Raw genomic sequence first — 23,801 nt, forward strand, 5'->3', positions numbered from 1 at the left:
AGTGAGGAGTGAATCCTGTGTGGTACCTGTGTGAGGAGTGTGTCCTGTGTGGTACCTGAGTGAGGAGCGTGTCCTGTGTGGTATCTAAGTGAGGAGTGTGTTCTGGGTGGTACCTGAGTGAGGAGTGTGTCCTTTGTGGTACCTGAGTGAGGAGTGTGTCCTGTGTGGTACCTGAGTGAGGAGTGTGTTCTGGGTGGTACCTGAGTGATGAGTGTGTCCTGTGTGGTACCTGAGTGAGGAGTGTGTCCTGTGTGGTACCTGAGTGAGGAGTGTGTCCTGTGTGGTACCTGTGTGAGGAGTGTGTCCTGTGTGGTATCTAAGTGAGGAGTGTGTTCTGGGTGGTACCTGAGTGAGGAGTGTGTCCTTTGTGGTACCTGTGTGAGGAGTGTGTCCTGGGTGGTACCTGAGTGAGGAGTGTGTCCTTTGTGGTACCTGTGTGAGGAGTGTGTCCTGTGTGGTACCTGACTGAGGAGTGAATCCTGTGTGGTACCTGTGTGAGGAGTGTGTCCTGTGTGGTACCTGAGTGAGGAGCGTGTCCTGTGTGGTACCTGACTGAGGATTGTGTCCTGTGTGGTACCTGTGTGAGGAGTGTGTCCTGTGTGGTACCTGACTGAGGAGTGATTCCTGTGTGGTACCTGTGTGAGGGGTCTGTCCTGTGTGGTACCTGACTGAGGAGTGTGTCCTGTGTGGTACCTGTGTGAGGAGTGTGTCCTGTGTGGTACCTGTGTGAGGAGTGTGTCCTGTGTGGTAACTGAGTGAGGAGCGTGTCCTGTGTGGTACCTGTGTGAGGAGTGTGTCCTGGGTGGTACCTGACTGAGGAGTGTGTCCTGGGTGTTACCTGAGTGAGGAGCGTGTCCTGTGTGGTACCTGTGTGAGGAGTGTGTCCTGTGTGGTACCTGACTGAGGAGTGTGTCCTGTGTGGTACCTGTGTGAGGAGTGTGTCCTGGGTGGTACCTGACTGAGGAGTGTGTCCTGGGTGGTACCTGAGTGAGGAGTGTGTCCTGTGTGGTACCTTTGTGAGGAGTGTGTCCTGCGTGGTACCTGTGTGAGGAGTGTGTCCTGTGTGATATCTAAGTGAGGAGTATGTCCTGGATGGTACCTGAGTGAGGAGTGTGTCCTGTGTGGTACCTGAGTGAGGAGTGTGTTCTGGGTGGTACCTGAGTGATGAGTGTGTCCTGTGTGGTACCTGAGTGAGGAGTGTGTCCTGTGTGGTACCTGAGTGAGGAGTGTGTCCTGTGTGGTACCTGTGTGAGGAGTGTGTCCTGGGTGGTACCTGAGTGAGGAGTGTGTCCTGGGTGGTACCTGAGTGAGGAGTGTGTCCTGGGTGGTACCTGTATCAGGAGTGTGTCCTGTGTGGTACCTGTGTGAGGAGTGTGTCCTGTGTGGTATCTAAGTGAGGAGTGTGTTCTGGGTGGTACCTGTGTGAGGAGTGTGTCCTATGTGGTAACTGTGTGAGGAGTGTTTACTGGGTGGTACCTGTGTGAGGAGTGTGTCCTTTGTGGTACCTGAGTGAGGAGTGTGTCCTGTGTGGTACCTGTGTGAGGAGTGTGTCCTGGGTGGTACCTGAGTGAGGAGTGTGTCCTGGGTGGTACCTGTATCAGGAGTGTGTCCTGTGTGGTACCTGTGTGAGGAGTGTGTCCTGGGTGGTACCTGTGTGAGGAGTGTGTTCTGGGTGGTACCTGTGTGAGGTGTGTGTTCTGGGTGGTACCTGTGTGAGGAGTGTTTCCTGGGTGGTACCTGTGTGAGGAGTGTGTCCTTTGTGGTACCTGAGTGAGGAGTGTGTCCTGTGTGGTACTTGTCTGAGGAGTGTGTCCTGTGTGGTACCTGTGTGAGGAGTATGTCCTTTGTGGTACCTGTGTGAGGAGTGTGTCCTGTGTGGCACCTGACTGAGGAGTGTGTCCTTTGGGGTACCTGTGTGAGGAGTGTGTCCTGTGTGGTACCTGACTGAGGAGTGATTCCTGTGTGGTACCTGTGTGAGGAGTGTGTCCTGTGTGGCACCTGTGTGAGGAGTGTGTCCTGTGTGGTACCTGACTGAGGAGTGATTCCTGTGTAGTACCTGTGTGAGGAGTGTGTCCTGTGTGGTACCTGAGTGAGGAGCGTGTCCTGTGTGGTACCTGACTGAGGAGTGTGTCCTGTGTGGTACCTGTGTGAGGAGTGTGTCCTGTGTGGTACCTGAAAGAGGAGTGTGTCCTGTGTGGTACCTGTGTGAGGAGTGTGTCCTGTGTGGTACCTGACTGAGGAGTGTATCCTGTGTGGTACCTGTGTGAGGAGTGTGTCCTGGGTGGTACCTGTGTGAGGAGTGTGTCCTGTGTGGTATCTAAGTGAGGAGTGTGTCCTGGGTGGTACCTGTGTGAGGTGTGTGTTCTGGGTGGTACCTGTGTGAGGAGTGTGTTCTGGGTGGTACCTGTGTGAGGAGTGTGTCCTGTGTGGTACCTGGGTGAGGAGTGTGTCCTGTGTGGTACCTGGGTGAGGAGTGTGTCCTGGGTGGTACCTGTATCAGGAGTGTGTCCTGTGTGGTACCTGTGTGAGGAGTGTGTCCTGTGTGGTATCTAAGTGAGGAGTGTGTCCTGGGTGGTACCTGTGTGAGGAGTGTGTTCTGGGTGGTACCTGTGTGAGGAGTGTGTCCTGGGTGGTACCTGTGTGAGGGGTGTGTTCTGGGTGGTACCTGTGTGAGTAGTGTGTTCTGGGTGGTACCTGTGTGAGGTGTGTGTTCTGGGTGGTACCTGTGTGAGGAGTGTTTCCTGGGTGGTACCTGTCTGAGGAGTGTATCCTTTGTGGTACCTGAGTGAGGAGTGTGTCCTGTGTGGTACCAGAGTGAGGAGTGTGTCCTGTGTGGTACCTGAGTGAGGAGTGTGTTCTGGGTGGTACCTGTGTGAGGAGTGTGTCCTGTGTGGTACCTGTGTGAGGAGTGTGTCCTTTGTGGTACCTGTGTGAGGAGTGTGTCCTGGGTGGTACCTGAGTGAGGAGTGTGTCCTTTGTGGTACCTGTGTGAGGAGTGTGTCCTGTGTGGTACCTGACTGAGGAGTGATTCCTGTGTGGTACCTGTGTGAGGAGTGTGTCCTGTGTGGTACCTGAGTGAGGAGCGTGTCCTGTGTGGTACCTGACTGAGGAGTGTGTCCTGTGTGGTACCTATGTGAGGAGTGTGTCCTGTGTGGTACCTGTCTGAGGAGTGATTCCTGTGTGGTACCTGTGTGAGGAGTGTGTCCTGTGTGGTACCTGACTGAGGAGTGTGTCCTGTGTGGTACCTGTGTGAGGAGTGTGTCCTGTGTGGTACCTGAGTGAGGAGCGTGTCCTGGGTGGTACCTGTGTGAGGAGTGTGTTCTGGGTGGTACCTGTGTGAGGTGTGTGTTCTGGGTGGTACCTGTGTGAGGAGTGTTTCCTGGGTGGTACCTGTGTGAGGAGTGTGTCCTTTGTGGTACCTGAGTGAGGAGTGTGTCCTGTGTGGTACCTGTGTGAGGAGTGTGTCCTGTGTGGTACCTGTGTGAGGAGTATGTCCTTTGTGGTACCTGTGTGAGGAGTGTGTCCTGTGTGGCACCTGACTGAGGAGTGTGTCCTTTGTGGTACCTGTGTGAGGAGTGTGTCCTGTGTGGTACCTGACTGAGGAGTGATTCCTGTGTGGTACCTGTGTGAGGAGTGTGTCCTGTGTGGTACCTGTGTGAGGAGTGTGTCCTGTGTGGTACCTGACTGAGGAGTGATTCCTGTGTAGTACCTGTGTGAGGAGTGTGTCCTGTGTGGTACCTGAGTGAGGAGCGTGTCCTGTGTGGTACCTGACTGAGGAGTGTGTCCTGTGTGGTACCTGTGTGAGGAGTGTGTCCTGTGTGGTACCTGAATGAGGAGTGTGTCCTGTGTGGTACCTGTGTGAGGAGTGTGTCCTGTGTGGTACGTGACTGAGGAGTGTATCCTGTGTGGTACCTGTGTGAGGAGTGTTTCCTGGGTGGTACCTGTGTGAGGAGTGTGTCCTGTGTGGTACCTGTCTGAGGAGCGTGTCCTGTGTGGCACCTGACTGAGGAGTGTGTCCTTTGTGGTACCTGTGTGAGGACTGTGTCCTGTGTGGTACCTGACTGAGGAGTGATTCCTGTGTGGTACCTGTGTGAGGAGTGTGTCCTGTGTGGTACCTGTGTGAGGAGTGTGTCCTGTGTGGTACCTGACTGAGGAGTGATTCCTGTGTAGTACCTGTATGAGGAGTGTGTCCTGTGTGGTACCTGAGTGAGGAGCGTGTCCTGTGTGGTACCTGACTGAGGAGTGTGTCCTGTGTGGTACCTGTGTGAGGAGTGTGTCCTGTGTGGTACCTGAATGAGGAGTGTGTCCTGTGTGGTACCTGTGTGAGGAGTGTGTCCTGTGTGGTACGTGACTGAGGAGTGTATCCTGTGTGGTACCTGTGTGAGGAGTGTTTCCTGTGTGGTACCTGTGTGAGGAGTGTGTCCTGGGTGGTACCTGACTAAGGAGTGTGTCCTGGGTGGTACCTGAGTGAGGAGTGTGTCCTGGGTGGTACCTGAGTGAGGAGCGTGTCCTGTGTGATACCTGTGTGAGGAGTGTGTCCTGTGTGGTACCTGACTGAGGAGTGTGTCCTATGTGGTACCTGTGTGAGGAGTTTGTCCTGGGTGGTACCTGACTGAGGAGTGTGTCCTGGGTGGTACCTGAGTGAGGAGTGTGTCCTGTGTGGTACCTTTGTGAGGAGTGTGTCCTGCGTGGTACCTGTGTGAGGAGTGTGTCCTGTGTGATATCTAAGTGAGGAGTGTGTCCTGGATGGTACCTGAGTGAGGAGTGTGTCCTGTGTGGTACCTGAGTGAGGAGTGTGTTCTGGGTGGTACCTGAGTGATGAGTGTGTCCTGTGTGGTACCTGAGTGAGGAGTGTGTCCTGTGTGGTACCTGAGTGAGGAGTGTGTCCTGTGTGGTACCTGTGTGAGGAGTGTGTCCTGGGTGGTACCTGAGTGAGGAATGTGTCCTGGGTGGTACCTGAGTGAGGAGTGTGTCCTGGGTGGTACCTGTATCAGGAGTGTGTCCTGTGTGGTACCTGTGTGAGGAGTGTGTCCTGTGTGGTATCTAAGTGAGGAGTGTGTTCTGGGTGGTACCTGTGTGAGGAGTGTGTCCTATGTGGTAACTGTGTGAGGAGTGTGTCCTGGGTGGTACCTGTGTGAGGAGTGAGTTCTGGGTGGTACCTGTGTGAGGAGTGTTTCCTGGGTGGTACCTGTGTGAGGAGTGTGTCCTTTGTGGTACCTGAGTGAGGAGTGTGTCCTGTGTGGTACCTGAGTGAGGAGTGTGTTCTGGGCGGTACCTGTGTGAGGAGTGTGTCCTGTGTGGTACCTGTGTGAGGAGTATGTCCTTTGTGGTACCTGTGTGAGGAGTGTGTCCTGTGTGGCACCTGACTGAGGACTGTGTCCTTTGTGGTACCTGTGTGAGGAGTGTGTCCTGTGTGGTACCTGACTGAGGAGTGATTCCTGTGTGGTACCTGTGTGAGGAGTGTGTCCTGTGTGATACCTGACTGAGGAGTGATTCCTGTGTAGTACCTGTGTGAGGAGTGTGTCCTGTGTGGTACCTGAGTGAGGAGCGTGTCCTGTGTGGTACCTGACTGAGGAGTGTGTCCTGTGTGGTACCTGTGTGAGGAGTGTGTCCTGTGTGGTACCTGAAAGAGGAGTGTGTCCTGTGTGGTACCTGTGTGAGGAGTGTGTCCTGTGTGGTACCTGACTGAGGAGTGTATCCTGTGTGGTACCTGTGTGAGGAGTGTGTCCTGGGTGGTACCTGAAAGAGGAGTGTGTCCTGTGTGGTACCTGTGTGAGGAGTGTGTCCTGTGTGGTACCTGACTGAGGAGTGTGTCCTGTGTGGTACCTGTGTGAGGAGTGTGTCCTGTGTGGTACCTGAATGAGGAGTGTGTCCTGTGTGGTACCTGTGTGAGGAGTGTGTCCTGTGTGGTACGTGACTGAGGAGTGTATCCTGTGTGGTACCTGTGTGAGGAGTGTTTCCTGGGTGGTACCTGTGTGAGGAGTGTGTCCTGGGTGGTACCTGACTAAGGAGTGTGTCCTGTGTGGTACCTGTGTGAGGAGTGTGTCCTGTGTGGTACCTGAATGAGGAGTGTGTCCTGTGTGGTACCTGTGTGAGGAGTGTGTCCTGTGTGGTACGTGACTGAGGAGTGTATCCTGTGTGGTACCTGTGTGAGGAGTGTTTCCTGGGTGGTACCTGTGTGAGGAGTGTGTCCTGGGTGGTACCTGACTAAGGAGTGTGTCCTGGGTGGTACCTGAGTGAGGAGTGTGTCCTGGGTGGTACCTGAGTGAGGAGCGTGTCCTGTGTGATACCTGTGTGAGGAGTGTGTCCTGGGTGGTACCTGAGTGAGGAATGTGTCCTGGGTGGTACCTGAGTGAGGAGTGTGTACTGGGTGGTACCTGTATCAGGAGTGTGTCCTGTGTGGTACCTGTGTGAGGAGTGTGTCCTGTGTGGTATCTAAGTGAGGAGTGTGTTCTGGGTGGTACCTGTGTGAGGAGTGTGTCCTATGTGGTAACTGTGTGAGGAGTGTGTCCTGGGTGGTACCTGTGTGAGGAGTGAGTTCTGGGTGGTACCTGTGTGAGGAGTGTTTCCTGGGTGGTACCTGTGTGAGGAGTGTGTCCTTTGTGGTACCTGAGTGAGGAGTGTGTCCTGTGTGGTACCTGAGTGAGGAGTGTGTTCTGGGTGGTACCTGTGTGAGGAGTGTGTCCTGTGTGGTACCTGTGTGAGGAGTATGTCCTTTGTGGTACCTGTGTGAGGAGTGTGTCCTGTGTGGCACCTGACTGAGGACTGTGTCCTTTGTGGTACCTGAGTGAGGAGTGTGTCCTGTGTGGTACCTGAGTGAGGAGTGTGTTCTGGGTGGTACCTGTGTGAGGAGTGTGTCCTGTGTGGTACCTGTGTGAGGAGTATGTCCTTTGTGGTACCTGTGTGAGGAGTGTGTCCTGTGTGGCACCTGACTGAGGACTGTGTCCTTTGTGGTACCTGTGTGAGGAGTGTGTCCTGTGTGGTACCTGACTGAGGAGTGATTCCTGTGTGGTACCTGTGTGAGGAGTGTGTCCTGTGTGGTACCTGTGTGAGGAGTGTGTCCTGTGTGGTACCTGTGTGAGGAGTGTGTCCTGTGTGGTACCTGAATGAGGAGCGTGTCCTGTGTGGTACCTGAATGAGGAGCGTGTCCTGTGTGGTACCTGTGTGAGGAGTGTGTCCTGGGTGGTACCTGTGTGAGGAGTGAGTTCTGGGTGGTACCTGTGTGAGGTGTGTGTTCTGGGTGGTACCTGTGTGAGGAGTGTTTCCTGGGTGGTATCTAAGTGAGGAGTGTGTCCTGTGTGGTACCTGTGTGAGGAGTGTGTCCTGTGTGGTACCTTTGTGAGGAGTGTGTCCTGTGTGGTATCTAAGTGAGGAGTGTTTCCTGGGTGGTATCTAAGTGAGGAGTGTGTCCTGTGTGGTACCTGTGTGAGGAGTGTGTCCTGTGTGGTACCTGTGTGAGGAGTGTGTCCTGGGTGGTACCTGAGTGAGGAGTGTGCCCTGTGTGGTATCTAAGTGAGGAGTGTGTCCTGGGTGGTACCTGTGTGAGGAGTGTGTCCTGGGTGGTACCTGTATCAGGAGTTTGTCCTGGGTGGTATCTGTGTGAGGAGTGTGTCCTGGGTGGTACTTGAGTGAGGAGTGTGTCCTGGGTGGTACCTGTGTGAGGAGTGTGTCCTGGGTGGTACCTGTATCAGGAGTGTGTCCTGTGTGGTACCTGATTGAGGAGTGTGTCCTGGGTGTTACCTGTGTGAGGAGTGTGTCCTGGGTGGAACCTGTATCAGGAGTGTGTCCTGTGTGGTACCTGTATCAGGAGTGTGTCCTGTGTGGTACCTGATTGAGGAGTGTGTCCTGGGTGTTACCTGTGTGAGGAGTGTGTCCTGGGTGGTACCTGTATCAGGAGTGTGTCCTGTGTGGTACCTGACTGAGGAGTGTTTCCTGGGTGTTACCTGTGTGAGGAGTGTGTCCTGTGTGGTACCTGATTGAGGAGTGTGTCCTGGGTGTTACCTGTGTGAGGAGTGTGTCCTGGGTGATAACTGTGTAAGGAGTGTGTCCTGTGTGGTACCTGATTGAGGAGTGTGTCCTGGGTGTTACCTGTGTGAGGAGTGTGTCCTGGGTGATAACTGTGTAAGGAGTGTGTCCTGTGTGGTACCTGATTGAGGAGTGTGTCCTGGGTGTTACCTGTGTGAGGAGTGTGTCCTGGGTGATAACTGTGTGAGGAGTGTGTCCTGGGTGGTACCTGAGTGAGGAGTGTGTCCTGTGTGGTACCTGTATCAGGAGTGTGTCCTGTGTGGTATCTAAGTGAGGAGTGTGTCCTGTGTGAGGAGTGTGTCCTGGGTGGTACCTGAGTGAGGAGTGTGTCCTGTGTGGTACCTGAGTGAGGAGTGTGTCCTGGGTGGTACCTGAGTGAGGAGTGTGTCCTGTGTGGTACCTGTGTGAGGAGTGTGTCCTGTGTGGTATCTAAGTGAGGAGTGTGTCCTGGGTGGGACCTGAGTGAGTACTGTGTCCTGGGTGGTACCTGTGTGAGGAGTGTGTTCTGGGTGGTACCTGTGTGAGTAGTGTGTTCTGGGTGGTACCTGTGTAAGGAGTGTGTCCTGTGTGGTACCTGATTGAGGAGTGTGTCCTGGGTGATACCTGTGTGAGGAGTGTGTCCTGTGTGGTACCTGAGTGAGGAGTGTGTCCTGGGTGGTACCTGTGTGAGGAGTGTGTCCTGTGTGGTACCTGAGTGAGGAGTGTGTCCTGTGTGGTACCTTTGTGAGGAGTGTGTCCTGCGTGGTACCTGTGTGAGGAGTGTGTCCTGTGTGATACCTGAGTGAGGAGTGTGCCCTGTGTGGTACCTGTGTGAGGAGTGTGTCCTGGGTGGTACTTGAGTGAGGACTGTGTCCTGTGTGGTACCTGTGTGAGGAGTGTGTCCTGGGTGGTACCTGTGTGAGGAGTGTGAACTGGGTGGTACCTGAGTGAGGAGTGTGTCCTGTGTGGTACCTGAGTGAGGAGTGTGTCCTTCGTGGTACCTGTGTGAGGAGTGTGTCCTGGGTTGTACCTGAGTGAGGAGTGTGTCCTGTGTGGTATCTGATTGAGGAGTGTGTCCTGGGTGGTACCTGTGTGAGGAGTGTGTCCTGGGTGGTACCTGACTGAGGAGTGTGCCCTGTTTGGTATCTGTGTGAGGAGTGTGTCCTGTGTGGTACCTGTGTGAGGAGTGTGTCCTGGGTGGTACCTGTGTGAGGAGTGTGTCCTGGGTGGTACCTGAGTGAGGAGTGTGTCCTGGGTGGTACCTGTATCAGGAGTGTGTCCTGTGTGGTATCTAAGTGAGGAGTGTGTCCTGTGTGGTACCTGTGTGAGGAGTGTGTCCTGGGTGGTACCTGAGTCAGGAGTGTGTCCTGGGTGGTACCTGAGTGAGGAGTGTGTCCTGGGTGGTACCTGAATGAGGAGTGTGTCCTGTGTGGTACCTGTGTGAGGAGTGTGTCCTGTGTGGTATCTAAGTGAGGAGTGTGTCCTGGGTGGTACCTGAGTGAGTAGTGTGTCCTGGGTGGTACCTGTGTGAGTAGTGTGTTCTGGGTGGTACCTGTGTGAGGTGTGTGTTCTGGGTGGTACCTGTGTGAGGAGTGTGTCCTGTGTGGTACCTGAGTGAGGAGTGTGTCCTGTGTGGTACCTGAGTGCGGAGCGTGTCCTGTGTGGTACCTGTGTGAGGAGTGTGTCCTTTGTGGTATCTGAGTGAGGAGTGTGTCCTGGGTGGTACCTGAGTGAGGAGTGTGTCCTGGGTGGTACCTGAGTGAGGAGTGTGTCCTGTGTGGTACCTTTTTTGAGGAGTGTGTCCTGGGTGGTACCTGTGTGAGGAGTGTGTCCTGTGTGGTACCTGTGTGAGGAGTGTGGTCTGGGTGGTACCTGAGTGAGCAGTGTGTCCTGTGTGGTAACTGTGTGAGGAGTGTGTCCTGGGTGGTACCTGAGTGAGGAGTGTGTCCTGGGTGGTACCTGAGTGAGGAGTGTGTCCTGTGTGGTAACTGTGTGAGGAGTGTGTTCTGGGTGGTACCTGAGTGAGGAGTGTGTCCTGTGTGGTAACTGTGTGAGGAGTGTGTCCTGGGTGGTACCTGAGTGAGGAGAGTGTCCTGGGTGGTACCTGAGTGAGGAGTGTGTCCTGTCTGGTAACTGTGTGAGGAGTGTGTTCAGGGTGGTACCTGTGTGAGGAGTGTGTCCTGTGTGGTACCTGAGTGAGCAGTGTGTCCTGTGTGGTAACTGTGTGAGGAGTGTGTTCTGGGTGGTACCTGTGTGAGGTGTGTGTTCTGGGTGGTACCTGTGTGAGGAGTGTGTCCTGTGTGGTACCTGTGTGAGGAGTGTGTCCTGTGTGGTACCTTTGGGAGGAGTGTGTCCTGTGTGGTAACTGTGTGAGGAGTGTGTTCTGGGTGGTACCTGTGTGAGGTCTGTGTTCTGGGTGGTACCTGTGTGAGGAGTGTGTTCTGGGTGCTACCTGTGTGAGGAGTGTGTCCTGTGTGGTACCTTTGGGAGGAGTGTGTCCTGTGTGGTACCTGAGTGAGGCGTGTGTCCTGTGTGGTAACTGTGTGAGGAGTGTGTCCTGGGTGGTACCTGAGTGAGGAGTGTGTCTTGTGTGGTACCTGAGTGAGGAGTGTGTCCTGTGTGGTAACTATGTGAGGAGTGTGTCCTGGGTGGTACCTGTGTGAGGAGTTTGTCCTGTGTTGGTACCTGTGTGAGGAGTGTGTTCTGGGTGGTACCTGTGTGAAGAGTGTGTCCTGTGTGGTACCTGACTGAGGAGTGTGTCCTGTGTGGTACCTGTGTGAGGAGTGTGTCCTGTGTGGTACCTGAGTGAGGAGTGTGTCCTGTGTGGTACCTGACTGAGGAATGTGTCCTGTGTCGTACCTGAGTGAGGAGCGTGTCCTATGTGGTACCTGACTGAGGAGTGTGTCCTGTGTGGTACCTGTGTGAGGAGTGTGTCCTGTGTGGTACCTGAGTGAGGAATGTGTCCTGGGTGGTACCTGTGTGAGGAGTGTGTCCTGTGTGGTACCTGAGTGAGGAGTGTGTCCTGTGTGGTACCTGTGTGAGGAGTGTGTCCTGTGTGGTACCTGTGTGAGGAGTGTGTTCTGGGTGGTACCTGTGTGAGGAATGTGTCCTGTGTGGTACCTGTGTGACGAGTGTGTCCTTTGTGGTACCTGTGTGAGGAATGTGTCCTGTGTGGTACCTGACTGAGGAGTGTGTCCTGTGTGGTACCTGACTGAGGAATTTGTCCTGGGTGGTACCTGAGTGAGGAGCGTGTCCTGTGTGGTACCTGACTGAAGAGTGTGTCCTGTGTGGTACCTGACTGAGGAATGTGTCCTGTGTGGTACCTGAGTGAGGAGTGTGTCCTGTGTGGTACCTGACTGAGGAGTGTGTCCTGTGTGGTACCTGAGTGAGGAGCGTGTCCTTTGTGGTACCTGTGTGAGGAGTGTGTCCTTTGTGGTACCTGAGTGAGGAGTGTGTCCTGTGTGGTACCTGTGTAAGGAGTGTGTCCTTTGTGTTACCTGAGTGAGGAGTGTGTCCTGGGTGGTACCTGTGTGAGGAGTGTGTCCTGTGTGGTACCTGACTGAGGAGTGTGTCCTGTGTGGTACCTGAGTGAGGAGCGTGTCCTTTGTGGTACCTGTGTGAGGAGTGTGTCCTTTGTGGTACCTGAGTGAGGAGTGTGTCCTGTGTGGTACCTGAGTGAGGAGCGTGTCCTGTGTGGTACCTGTGTGAGGAGTGTGTCCTTTGTGTTACCTGAGTGAGGAGTGTGTCCTGTGTGGTACCTGTGTGAGGAGTGTGTCCTTTGTGTTACCTGAGTGAGGAGTGTGTCCTGGGTGGTACCTGTGTGAGGAGTGTGTCCTGTGTGGTACCTGAGTGAGGAGTGTGTCCTGGGTGGTACCTGTGTGAGGAGTGTGTCCTGTGTGGTATCTAAGTGAGGAGTGTGTCCTGGGTGGTACCTGAGTGAGGACTGTGTCCTGGGTGGTACCTGAGTGAGGACTGTGTCCTGGGTGGTACCTGTTTAAGGAGTGTGTCCTGTGTGGTATCTAAGTGAGGAGTGTGTCCTGTGTGGTACCTGTGTGAGGAGTGTGTCCTGTGTGGTACCTTTGGGAGGAGTGTGTCCTGTGTGGTACCTGAGTGAGGAGTGTGTTCTGGGTGGTACCTGTGTGAGGTGTGTGTTCTGGGTGGTACCTGTGTGAGGAGTGTGTTCTGGGTGCTACCTGTGTGAGGAGTGTGTCCTGTGTGGTACCTTTGGGAGGAGTGTGTCCTGTGTGGTACCTGAGTGAGGAGTGTGTCCTGTGTGGTAACTGTGTGAGGAGTGTGTCCTGGGTGGTACCTGAGTGAGGAGTGTGTCTTGTGTGGTACCTGAGTGAGGAGTGTGTCCTGTGTGGTAACTGTGTGAGGAGTGTGTCCTGGGTGGTAACTGTGTGAGGAGTGTGTTCTGGGTGGTACCTGTGTGAGGTGTGTGTTCTGGGTGGTACCTGTGTGAGGATTGTGTTCTGGGTGCTACCTGTGTGAGGAGTGTGTCCTGTGTGGTACCTTTGGGAGGAGTGTGTCCTGTGTGGTACCTGAGTGAGGAGTGTGTCCTGTGTGGTAACTGTGTGAGGAGTGTGTCCTGGGTGGTACCTGAGTGAGGAGTGTGTCTTGTGTGGTACCTGAGTGAGGAGTGTGTCCTGTGTGGTAACTGTGTGAGGAGTGTGTTCTGGGTGGTACCTGTGTGAAGAGTGTGTCCTGTGTGGTACCTGACTGAGGAGTGTGTCCTGTGTGGTACCTGTGTGAGGAGTGTGTCCTGTGTGGTACCTGAGTGAGGAGTGTGTCCTGTGTGGTACCTGACTGAGGAATGTGTCCTGTGTCGTACCTGAGTGAGGAGCGTGTCCTGTGTGGTACCTGACTGAGGAGTGTGTCCTGTGTGGTACCTGTGTGAGGAGTGTGTCCTGTGTGGTACCTGAGTGAGGAGTGTGTCCTGGGTGGTACCTGTGTCAGGAGTGTGTCCTGTGTGGTACCTGAGTGAGGAGTGTGTCCTGGGTGGTACCTGTGTGAGGAGTGTGTCCTGTGTGGTACCTGTGTGAGGAGTGTGTTCTGGGTGGTACCTGTGTGAGGAATGTGTCCTGTGTGGTACCTGTGTGACGAGTGTGTCCTTTGTGGTACCTGTGTGAGGAATGTGTCCTGTGTGGTACCTGACTGAGGAGTGTGTCCTGTGTGGTGCCTGACTGAGGAATTTGTCCTGGGTGGTACCTGAGTGAGGAGCGTGTCCTGTGTGGTACCTGACTGAAGAGTGTGTCCTGTGTGGTACCTGACTGAGGAATGTGTCCTGTGTGGTACCTGAGTGAGGAGTGTGTCCTGTGTGGTACCTGACTGAGGAGTGTGTCCTGTGTGGTACCTGAGTGAGGAGCGTGTCCTTTGTGGTACCTGTGTGAGGAGTGTGTCCTTTGTGGTACCTGAGTGAGGAGTGTGTCCTGTGTGGTACCTGTGTAAGGAGTGTGTCCTTTGTGTTACCTGAGTGAGGAGTGTGTCCTGGGTGGTACCTGTGTGAGGAGTGTGTCCTGTGTGGTACCTGACTGAGGAGTGTGTCCTGTGTGGTACCTGAGTGAGGAGCGTGTCCTTTGTGGTACCTGTGTGAGGAGTGTGTCCTTTGTGTTACCTGAGTGAGGAGTGTGTCCTGTGTGGTACCTGTGTGAGGAGTGTGTCCTTTGTGTTACCTGAGTGAGGAGTGTGTCCTGGGTGGTACCTGTGTGAGGAGTGTGTCCTGTGTGGTACCTGAGTGAGGAGTGTGTCCTGGGTGCTACCTATGTGAGGAGTGTGTCCTGGGTGGTACCTTTGTGAGGAGTGTGTCCTGGGTGGTACCTGTGTGAGGAGTGTGTCCTGTGTGGTATCTAAGTGAGGAGTGTGTCCTGGGTGGTACCTGAGTGAGGACTGTGTCCTGGGTGGTACCCGAGTGAGGACTGTGTCCTGGGTGGTACCTGAGTGAGGAGTGTGTCCTGGGTGGTACCTGTATCAGGAGTGTGTCCTGGGTGGTACCTGAGTGAGGAGTGTGTCCTGTGTGGTATCTAAGGGAGGAGTGTGTCCTGGGTGGTACCTGAGTGAGGAGTGTGTCCTGGGTGGTACCTGAGTGAGGAGTGTGTCCTGGGTGGTACCTGAGTGAGGAGTGTGTCCTTGGGTGGTACCTGAGTGAGGAGTTTGTCCTGGGTGGTACCTGAGTGAGGAGTTTGTCCTGGGTGGTACCTGACTGAGGAGTGTGTCCTGGGTGTTTGCGGACAAAAAAAAATCACTTGATAAACTTTGGTTCCGTTGGTTTGAAAGTAGGAACATTATCGTGCAACATGTGGCAAGTGCAGAAACAATTTTGCAAGGAAGTTAGAGAGAGCTGCAAGAATTATCGAGTGCCTATCATGAGCAGAACTTTAATTATCCCAGTCATCGTGTAGAGAGGGGCAAGATCTTCTCGAGTGTGTTCAGGAATATTTTCTACATTATTATGTTTGCAGTCCGGTCAGGAAGGAGGCATTGCTGGATCTGTTTGCAGGGAATGAGGTGAGTCAAGTGGATCAAGTGTCAGTAGAGGAGCATTTTGGGAACAGTGACCATAATATTATAAAGTTTATGTTAGCAATGGAAAAGGACAAGGAGAAATCCTGAGTAAAAATAATTAGTTATAGGAGGGCCTATACAATGGAGTGAAAATGGATTCGGCTCAAGTAAATTAGAACCAAAGATTGGAAGGCAAAACTGTAACTGAACTGCTTTTAAAGAGGAGATAGTTCATGTGTAATCAAAGTATATTTGCTTGAGGAGACATGTAAGGCAAACAAATGCAGAGCTTACTGGATGACAAAAGAGATAGAGAGTAAGATGAAGCAGAAAAAGGGTGCATATGACAGATGTCAGGTGGGTAATACAATCAGGCTGAATACAGAAGGCTCAGAGGGGAAGTGACAAAACAAAAAAAGAGCAGAGTTTGAGAAAAGACTTGCGGCTAACATATAAAAAGGTGGTAAAAGGAGGACTGGGGCTGATTAGGGTCCTAAAAGGGGATTTATACACGGAGACAGAGGGCATGGCTCAGATTAATACTTTCCATCTGTATTTACAAAGAAGATGCTCAACTCAGAGTGAAAGAGGTATTTGAAACACTGAATGTGTCAAAAACTGATAAAGAGGGGGTATCTGGAATTGAAAGCTAGTCTCATTAATGCTGCCATGAAACGATGATCAATTGTCATAAAAATCCATCTGGTTCAGAAATGTCATTCAGGGAAGGAAATCTGCTGTCCTTACCCTGGTCTGGCCTACATGTGACTCCAGACCCACAGCAATGTGGTTGACACTTAAATGCTCTCTGAAATAGTCTAGCAATCCACTCAGTTGTCAAGGGCAATTAAGAATGGGCAACAAATGTTAGCCTTGCCAGCATCACCCACATCCCATGAAAAACATTTTAAAATAAATTAGATAGGCTAGCTGTACTTAAAGTGGAAGTCATGAGGACTGGATGCGATGCATCCAAGGATGCTGAGGGAAGTAAGGGTGGAAATTGTGGAGACACTGGCCATAATTTTCCAAATCATCGATGCGGCTGGACGATCCGGCAGTGATGACAGCAAACTGGACGCTCCGTCCAGATTCCTAATGGAAACAATAAAAGATGCCAAACTGCACGACGTCTTCAGCAAACCTGCAGACGGAGCACAGCATAGATACACTTGGTCAAGATCGGACGGGTCTGCCCGTTCCAGGATTGACTTCCTGTTTGTGTCCCGTGCTGTCACGGTCAGATCCACCGACGTCAACTTCTTCTCCGACCATTGCCTCTTACTGGCCGACTGTCACTTACAGGAAGACCAGTGGGTTGGCAGAGGGACGTGGAAGCTCAATGCTACACTGCTGACCCCAGAGAACCTTGAGGAACTCAAAAGGGATTACAAAGGTTGGAGGACCGTGAAACCCCTCTTTGAGTCTCCAGTTCACTGGTGGGAGGCAATCAAGGAGAACATCAAGAGGTTCTTTATCTTCAAAGGTGTTCAGAGGGCGAGAGAGAGACAGAGGGAAATGTCCCGACTCCAGAAAAGTATACAAAATCTGCTCCGGCTGCAGTCGATGGGGGTTGAGGTCAAGGAGGATCTCCGCGAGGTGAAGAGCCAGCAGGCCTCGCTCTTTGCCACGGAGGCCTCCAAGATCATCTTCCGGTCCAGAGTCCGCTCCATTGAGCAGGATGAGACGTGCTCGCGTTACTTCTTCCAAAAGGTACACAGAGAGAGCTCTGTGATCAGAAGCCTGAAGGAAGAGGATGGCTCGGTAACGTCTTCGCAGTCCGACATACTCAGGATCAGCAAATCCTTTTATGCTGGGCTGTATGACACGATGCCCACAGACAGCAGAGCCTCCCAGTCCTTCCTGTCATCTATCACAGAGGTCTTAGATGACAGCATGAGGGAGAGACTGGACAAGCCGCTAACTCTGGACGAGCTGACAAAGGCCGTTGAGTCCTTCGAGACGAGTAAAACTCCTGGAAGTGACGGCTTACCGGTCGAGTTGTATTCGGCCCTGTGGGACTGGGTCGGCCTGGACCTGCTGGAAGTATACAAGAGTATGCTCCTGGCCGGCAGCATGTCAGAATCCATGAGAAAAGGCAGCATCACCCTCATTTACAAGCAGAAGGGGGAGAGGGCAGAAATCAGAAATTGGCGGCCCATCTCACTGCTTAATGTTGACTACAAGATTCTGTCCAAAGTCATAGCCAGTCGAGTCAAGTCTGCTCTGGAGTTGGTGATTCACCCTGATCAGACCTGCACTGTACCCGGCAGGAAGATCTCTGATAGTCTCGCGCTACTCAGGGATACGATCGCCTATGTGCCAGACAGGAGGATGGACACCTGCCTCATCAGCCTGGACCAGGAGAAGGCTTTTGACAGGATATCGCACACCTACATGATGGACGTGCTTTCCAAAATGGGGTTTGGGGTGGGAATCTGCAATTGGATCAAACTGCTCTACACAAACATCAGTAGAGCAGTCTCAATCAACGGGTGGGAATCGGAAAGTTTCCCGATCCAATCTGGAGTCCGACAGGGCTGTCCTCTCTCCCCGGTCTTGTTTGTTTGCTGTATTGAACCCTTTGCTGAGTCTATTAGGAAGGATGCGAGCATAAGAGGGGTGACAATCCCAGGCAGTGGAGGCACTCAGGTTAAAACCTCCCTGTACATGGATGACGTCGCCGTCTTCTGCTCGGATCCGCTGTCCATGCGCAGACTGATGAGCATCTGCGACCAGTTTGAACTGGCCTTGGGAGCCAAAGTTAACCACGGCAAGAGCGAGGCCATGTTCTTTGGGAACTCGACTGACCGATCCTTTGTCACCTTCACTGTCAGGTCAGACTACCTGAAGGTGCTGGGGATATAGTTCGGAAGGGCTGGGGCATGCACCAAAACCTGGAGGGAGCGAGTAGCCAGGGTAATGGCCATTATGGGTAAGAACCTGGTTATCAGGTGCGAGGCGCTCACGTTGTTGCTGTACGTGGCGCAGGTCTGGCCCATACCCCACTCCTGAGCCGTCGCAGTCACCCGAGCCATTTTCCGCTTCATCTGGAGATCCAAAATGGGTCCGGAGGGATACGATGTTTAAACCTCTAGATATGGGCGGGAAAAGTGTACCCAACATCGCCCTCATCCTGATGACCACCTTCGTGTGCGGCTGCATCAAGCTGTGTGTAGATCCCCAGTACGCAAACTCCAAGTGTCACTACGTGCTGAGGTTCTATCTGTCCCCGGTGTTGCGAAGGATGGGCCTGGTCACATTGCCGTGGAACGCTCCATCCAGTTGGACTGTGCCGTACCACCTATCCTTCGTGGGAAAGTTTCTGCGGAAAAACACCTTTGACCACCGATCCATCAGGCAGTGGTCTGCACGGAATGTCCTCAAGGTCCTACGGGAAAAGGAGACGGTGGATCCGGTCGGATGGTTCCCCGAGCAGACCGCCAAAGTCATTTGGCGGAATGCCTCATCACCAGAACTTTCAAACAAGCACCAAGACGTAGCTTGGCTGGTGGTGAGAAGAGCCCTCCCCGTCAGATCCTTCCTGCACGCCCGAAGTCTCACCCCCTCCGCGCAATGCCCTCACGGTGGCTGTGGTGGGTAAGAGACGGTTGCCCACCTCCTCCTGGAATGTATCTTTGCAAAGTAGGTGTGGAAAGAGATGCAGTGGTTTTTGTCGAGGTTCATCCCTAACACAGGAGTCTGTGCTCTACGGGCTGTTCCCAGGGACGCACACCGAGATATACATCAACTGCTGCTGGAGGACCATCAACTCTGTGGACGATGCTCTTTGGTCTGCCCGAAACTTGCTGGTCTTCCAGCGGAAAGAGTTGTCCATGACCCAGTGTTGCAGACTGGCACATGCCAAGGTCCAGGACTACGTGCTGAGGGACGCACTAAAGCTTGGGGCAGCCGTGGCAAAGGCCCAATCAGGAAAGACCACAGTGTAAGGTCCCCCCACCAAGGTGAACTGAGGGGCTCGATCCATGGGAAACCCCTCGGGCTGTATCCAGAAAAATTAGTTTTTTTCCAAAACGTACATGGCAGGTAAAATGAAATGGAAGGGTTGTGAGGGAACTCACTCCTGTATTGAAGGAAACTGATCTCCTTTGCACTCTGTATTGTCAACTTGGTGCTGTTTTGAACCGTTTTGTAATGTATTTTTTTTACAGATTTTTACGAATAAAGTATAATTTGGGAAAAAAACTGTAATTTTCCAATTTTCCTTAGATACTGAGGTGATGCCAGAGGACTGGAGAATTGCAAATGTTACACCCTTATTCAAAAAGTGTGTAAGGTCAAGCCCAGCAACTACAGACCAGACAGTTTAACCTCGGTGATGGGAAAGCTTTTAGAAATCATAATTAGGGATAAAATTAATAGTCAATTGGACAATGTGGATTAATTTAAGGAAAACCAGCAGAGATTTGTTAAGAGCAAATCATATTTAACTAACCTGCTTCAGTTTTTTGATGAGGTAACAGAGGGTTGATGAGGGTAATGCAGTTCCAAAAGGCATTCGATAAAGTGCCACATAACAGTCTTGTCAGCAAAGTTAAAGTCCATGAAATAAAAGGACCAGTGGCAGCATGGATATGAAATTGGCTGAGTGACAGGAAACATAGAGTAGGTGCAAACAGTTGTTTTTTGGACTGGAGGAAAGTATATAGTGGTGTTCCCGAAGGGTTGGTGTTGGGACCCCTGCATTTCTTGGTATATTTATCAATGACCCAGACTTGGTGTACAGGGCACAATTTCAAAATTTGCAGATGACAAAACTTGGAAGTATTGAGGATAGTGATAAACATCAAGAGGGCATAGACAGGCTGGGGGCAAGGACGGACATGTGGCAGATGAAATTTAACGCAGAGAAGTGTGAAGTGATTCATTTTGGTAGGAAGAACGAGGAGATGCAATATAAAGTAAATGGAATGCAGGGGCAGAGCAACCTGGGGCATATGTGCACAAATCATTGAAGGTTTCAGGGCAGGTTGAGGAAGTGGTTAATAAAGCAGATGGGATCCTGGGCTTTATGAATAGGGGCATAGAGTACAAAAACAAGGAACTTATGATAAACTTTTATAAAACACAGGTTCAACCTCCACCGGAGTATTGTGTCCAGTTCTGGGCACAATTTCAGGAGGATGTTAAGGCATTAGAGAGGGTGCTGAAAAGATTCACGAGAATGGTTCCAGGGATGAGGAACTTTGATTCCATTGATAGGTTGGAGAAGTTGGGGCTGTTCTCCTTTGAGAAGATTAAAAGGAGATTTGACAGAGGAGATAAGGAGAAACTATTCCCATTGGCTGAAGGATCCAGAACCAGAAGCCAAGAAGCAACAGTAACATTAGGAAAAATATTTTTATGCAGTGAGTAGTTAGGATCTGGAATGCAGTCTGAACCTGCCTCCATCACACTCTCAATCAAGGCCTTCAAGAAAACTGGATAATTATCTGAAGAGAAAATAAATTGCATGGCTACAAGGAAAAGGCAGGGGAGTGAGAGGATGCAAGTTGCTCTTACAATGAGTTGGCAGGGACACAATGGGCCGAATGATTACAGGACAGGAGGCCATTCGATGGGTCTATGTTACAACGAAATTATGAAAGGGTGGGACAGAATGGCTAGAAAGCCTGCTTCCAATTGTTGAGGGGTCTAAACAAGGAATTATAAATAAAAGATTAAGTGGAAAAGAGTAGAAGAAACTTCTTCAGAGTTGTGGAATTCACCTCCAGCACTGAAAATCAGACTGGATAGGAAGATGTAGTGGTAGTAGGGGTCAGTATAGAGAGGGGGATTGACACTGCTCTCTGCAGCAAAGAGCAAAAGTCCAGATGGCTGTGTTGCCTGCTGGGTGCCAGGGTACGGGACATCAGCTCGGGACTGGAGAGGAACTTACAAGAGGTTCCAGTCATCGTGGTCCATGCAGGTACCATCGACACAGGCAGGACAAGGAAAGAGGTTCAGTATAGTCAGTATGAGGAGCCAGGCACCAAATTAAGAAGCAGAACCTCAAAGGTAATAATCTCTGGATTTTTACCTGAGTCACGTGCAAAAAGTGGGTTCCGGTTCATGGGGCACTGGCACCAGTACTGGGGAAAGTGGTGGCTGTACCGTTTGAAAGGTTTACACCTGAAACTTGCTGGGGCCGGTGTTCTAGCGAGCCGCATAATGAGGAAAGTAGGGAGAATTTTAAACTGAATAGTGGGGGTAAGGGATCAAATTTGAGAAGATATGGTAAATCACGGAGTAGAGACAAGAGAGAAAGGTATTAATATGGGAAAAGATAAACAGACTGTATAGACCTGTGAGCCTTACTTCGGTTGTGGGTAAAATGTTGGAAAAGGTTATAAGAGATAGGATTTATAAGCATCTTGAAAAGAATAAGTTCATTAGCGATAGTCAGCACGGTTTTGTGAAGGGTAGGTCGTGCCTCACAAACCTTAAGAGTTTTTCGAGAAGGTGACCAAACAGGTGGATGAGAGTAAAGCCGTGGATGTGGTGTATATGGATTTCAGTAAGGCGTTTGATAAGGTTCCCCACGGTAGGCTATTGCAGAAAATACGGAAGTATGGGATTGAAGGTGATTTAGAGCTTTGGATCAGAAATTGGCTAGCTGAAAGAAGACAGAGGGTGGTGGTTGATGGCAAATGTTCATCCTGGAGTTTAGTTACTAGTGGTGTACCGCAAGGATCTGTTTTGGGGCCACTGCTGTTTGTCATTTTTATAAATGACCTGGAAGAGGGTGTAGAAGGGTGGGTTAGTAAATTTGCGGATGACACGAAGGTCGGTGGAGTTGTGGATAGTGCCGAAGGATGTTGTAGGTTACAGAGGGACATAGATAGGCTGCAGAGCTGGGCTGAGAGATGGCAAATGGAGTTTAATGCGGAAAAGTGTGAGGTGATTCACTTTGGAAGGAGTAACAGGAATGCAGAGTACTGGGCTAATGGGAAGATTCTTGGTAGTGTAGATGAGCAGAGAGATCTTGGTGTCCAGGTACATAAATCCCTGAAAGTTGCCACCCAGGTTAATAGGGCTGTTAAGAAGGCATATGGTGTGTTAGCTTTTATTAGTAGGGGGATCGAGTTTCGGAGCCACGAGGTCATGCTGCAGCTGTACAAAACTCTGGTGCGGCCGCACCTGGAGTATTGCGTGCAGTTCTGGTCACCGCATTATAGGAAGGATGTGGAAGCTTTGGAAAGGGTGCAGAGGAGATTTACTAGGATGTTGCCTGGTATGGAGGAAGGTCTTACGAGGAAAGGCTGAGGGACTTGAGGTTGTTTTCGTTAGAGAGAAGGAGGAGGAGAGGTGACTTAATAGAGACATATAAGATAATCAGAGGGTTAGATAGGGTGGATAGTGAGAGTCTATTTCCCCGGATGGTGATGACAAACACGAGGGGACATAGCTTTAAGTTGAAGGGTGATAGATATAGGACAGACGTTAGAGGTAGTTTCTTGACTCAGAGAGTAGTAGGGGCGTGGAACGCCCTGCCTGCAACAGTAGTGGACTCGCCAACTTTAAGGGCATTTAAGTGGTCATTGGATAGACATATGGATGAAAATGGAATAGCGTAGGTCAGATGGTTTCACAGGTCGGTGCAACATCGAGGGCTGAAGGGCCTGTACTGCACTGTAATGTTCTATGTTCTATAGACTGTGACAGGAAAGGATAGAGTGTACAAATCTAAGAGTAAACCAACAGATAAGGCTAGAGGTTACGAAAATCATAAAAGGACAAAATTAAAGGCTCTGTATCAGAATGCATCTAGCATTCGAAACAAAACAGATGAACTGAGAGCGCAAATATAAATAAATAAGTACAATCTGATAGCCATTACAGAGACATGGCTACAGATGACATAGATTGGAACCTGAATATTGAAGGGTACATGGCATTTAGGAAGGACAGGAAGCTAGGAAAAGGTGGAGGGGTAGCTCTGTTAATTATGATGGTATTTGTGCCATAGAGAGGGATGACCTAAGTTCAGGAGATCAGGATGTAGAAGCAGTTTGGGTAAAGATGAGAAATCATAAAGGCAAGAAGTCACTTGTGGGAGTGGTGTACAGGCCTGCTAACATTGACCACACTGTAGGACGGGGTATAAAGGAAGAAATAATGGCAGCTTGTCAGAAAGGCACAGCGATAATTATGAGGGATTTTAATCTACATATAGATTGGAAAAATCAGATGGGCAGAGGTAGCCTAGATGAGGAGTACACAGAATGTTTTTGAGATAATTTCTTGGGACAGTACATTCTGGAGCCAACCAGAGAGCAGGCTAGACCTAGCATTGTGCAATGTGATAAGATTAATTAATGACCTCATAGTTAAGGCGCCTCTAAGTAGCAGCAATCATAATATAATTGAATTTTACATTCAGTTTGAGGGAGTGAAGAGCAGGTCCAAGACTAGTATTTCAAACTTAAATAAGGGCGATTTTGAGGGCATGAAAGCAGAGTGAGCTAAAGTGAACTGGCAAATTAGGTTAAGGGATAGGTCAATAGAGATGCAGTGGCAGATATTTAAGGGGATATTTCAGAATACATAGACACATTTCAACGAGAAAGAAAAATTCCAAGGGTGGGACCCGCCATCCATGGTTAACTAAAACAGTTAAAGATAGTATCAAACTTAAAGAAAAAGCATATAATTGCGCAAAGATGGGAGGCAGGTCAGAAGATTGGACAGAATATAAAAAAACAGCAAAGAATGACTAAAAGGTTGATAAGGGAGGTTAAATTAGAGTACGAAAGAAAGCTAGCTAGAAATATAAAGAAAGATAGTAAGAGTTTGTAGATATTTAAGAAAAGAGTTAACAAAGTGAACGTTGATCCTATAGAAAGTAAGTCTGGGGAATTAATAATGGACAATAAGGAGATGGCAGATGAATTTAACAGGTATTTTGCATCAGTCTTCACTATTGAGGATCCAAGTAACATCCCAGAATTAGCTATAGGACAGGAAATGGAAGGGAGGGAGGAACTCAAGAAAATTACACTCACCAGGGAAGTGGTATAGAACAAATTGTTGGAGCAGCAGGCTGACAAGTCCCCAGGTCCTGATGGACTTCATTCTGGGGTGTTAAAAGAAGTGTCTAGTGAGATAGTTGATGCGTTAGTTTTAATTTTCCAAAATTCTCGAGATTCGGGGAAGGTTCCAATAGATTGGAAAATTGCGAATGTAACTCCTTTATTCAAAAAAGAGAGACAGAAAGCAGGAAACTACAGGCTGGTTAGCTTAGCATTTGTCAAAGGGAAAATGTTAGAAGCTATTATTAAAGACATTATAGCAGG

At 50.8% G+C, this 23,801-nt stretch overlaps 1 protein-coding gene across 1 annotated transcript in view; it reads right to left on the bottom strand.

The window, feature by feature from the left end:
- LOC137380448 (cyclin-dependent kinase 16-like) overlaps positions 1–23,583 on the bottom strand; it is a 1,435,048-nt gene extending 1,411,465 nt beyond the window's left edge. Inside the window, exon 1 of the mRNA XM_068052374.1 lies at positions 23,511–23,583. The gene's annotated coding sequence lies outside the window, so the exon portion shown is untranslated. The remainder of the gene's footprint in view (positions 1–23,510) is intronic.
- Between the last annotated feature and the right edge of the window lie 218 nt (positions 23,584–23,801).

Source organism: Heterodontus francisci, chromosome 19 (genome assembly GCF_036365525.1).
Source record: "Heterodontus francisci isolate sHetFra1 chromosome 19, sHetFra1.hap1, whole genome shotgun sequence".
Lineage (NCBI taxonomy): Eukaryota > Metazoa > Chordata > Chondrichthyes > Heterodontiformes > Heterodontidae > Heterodontus > Heterodontus francisci.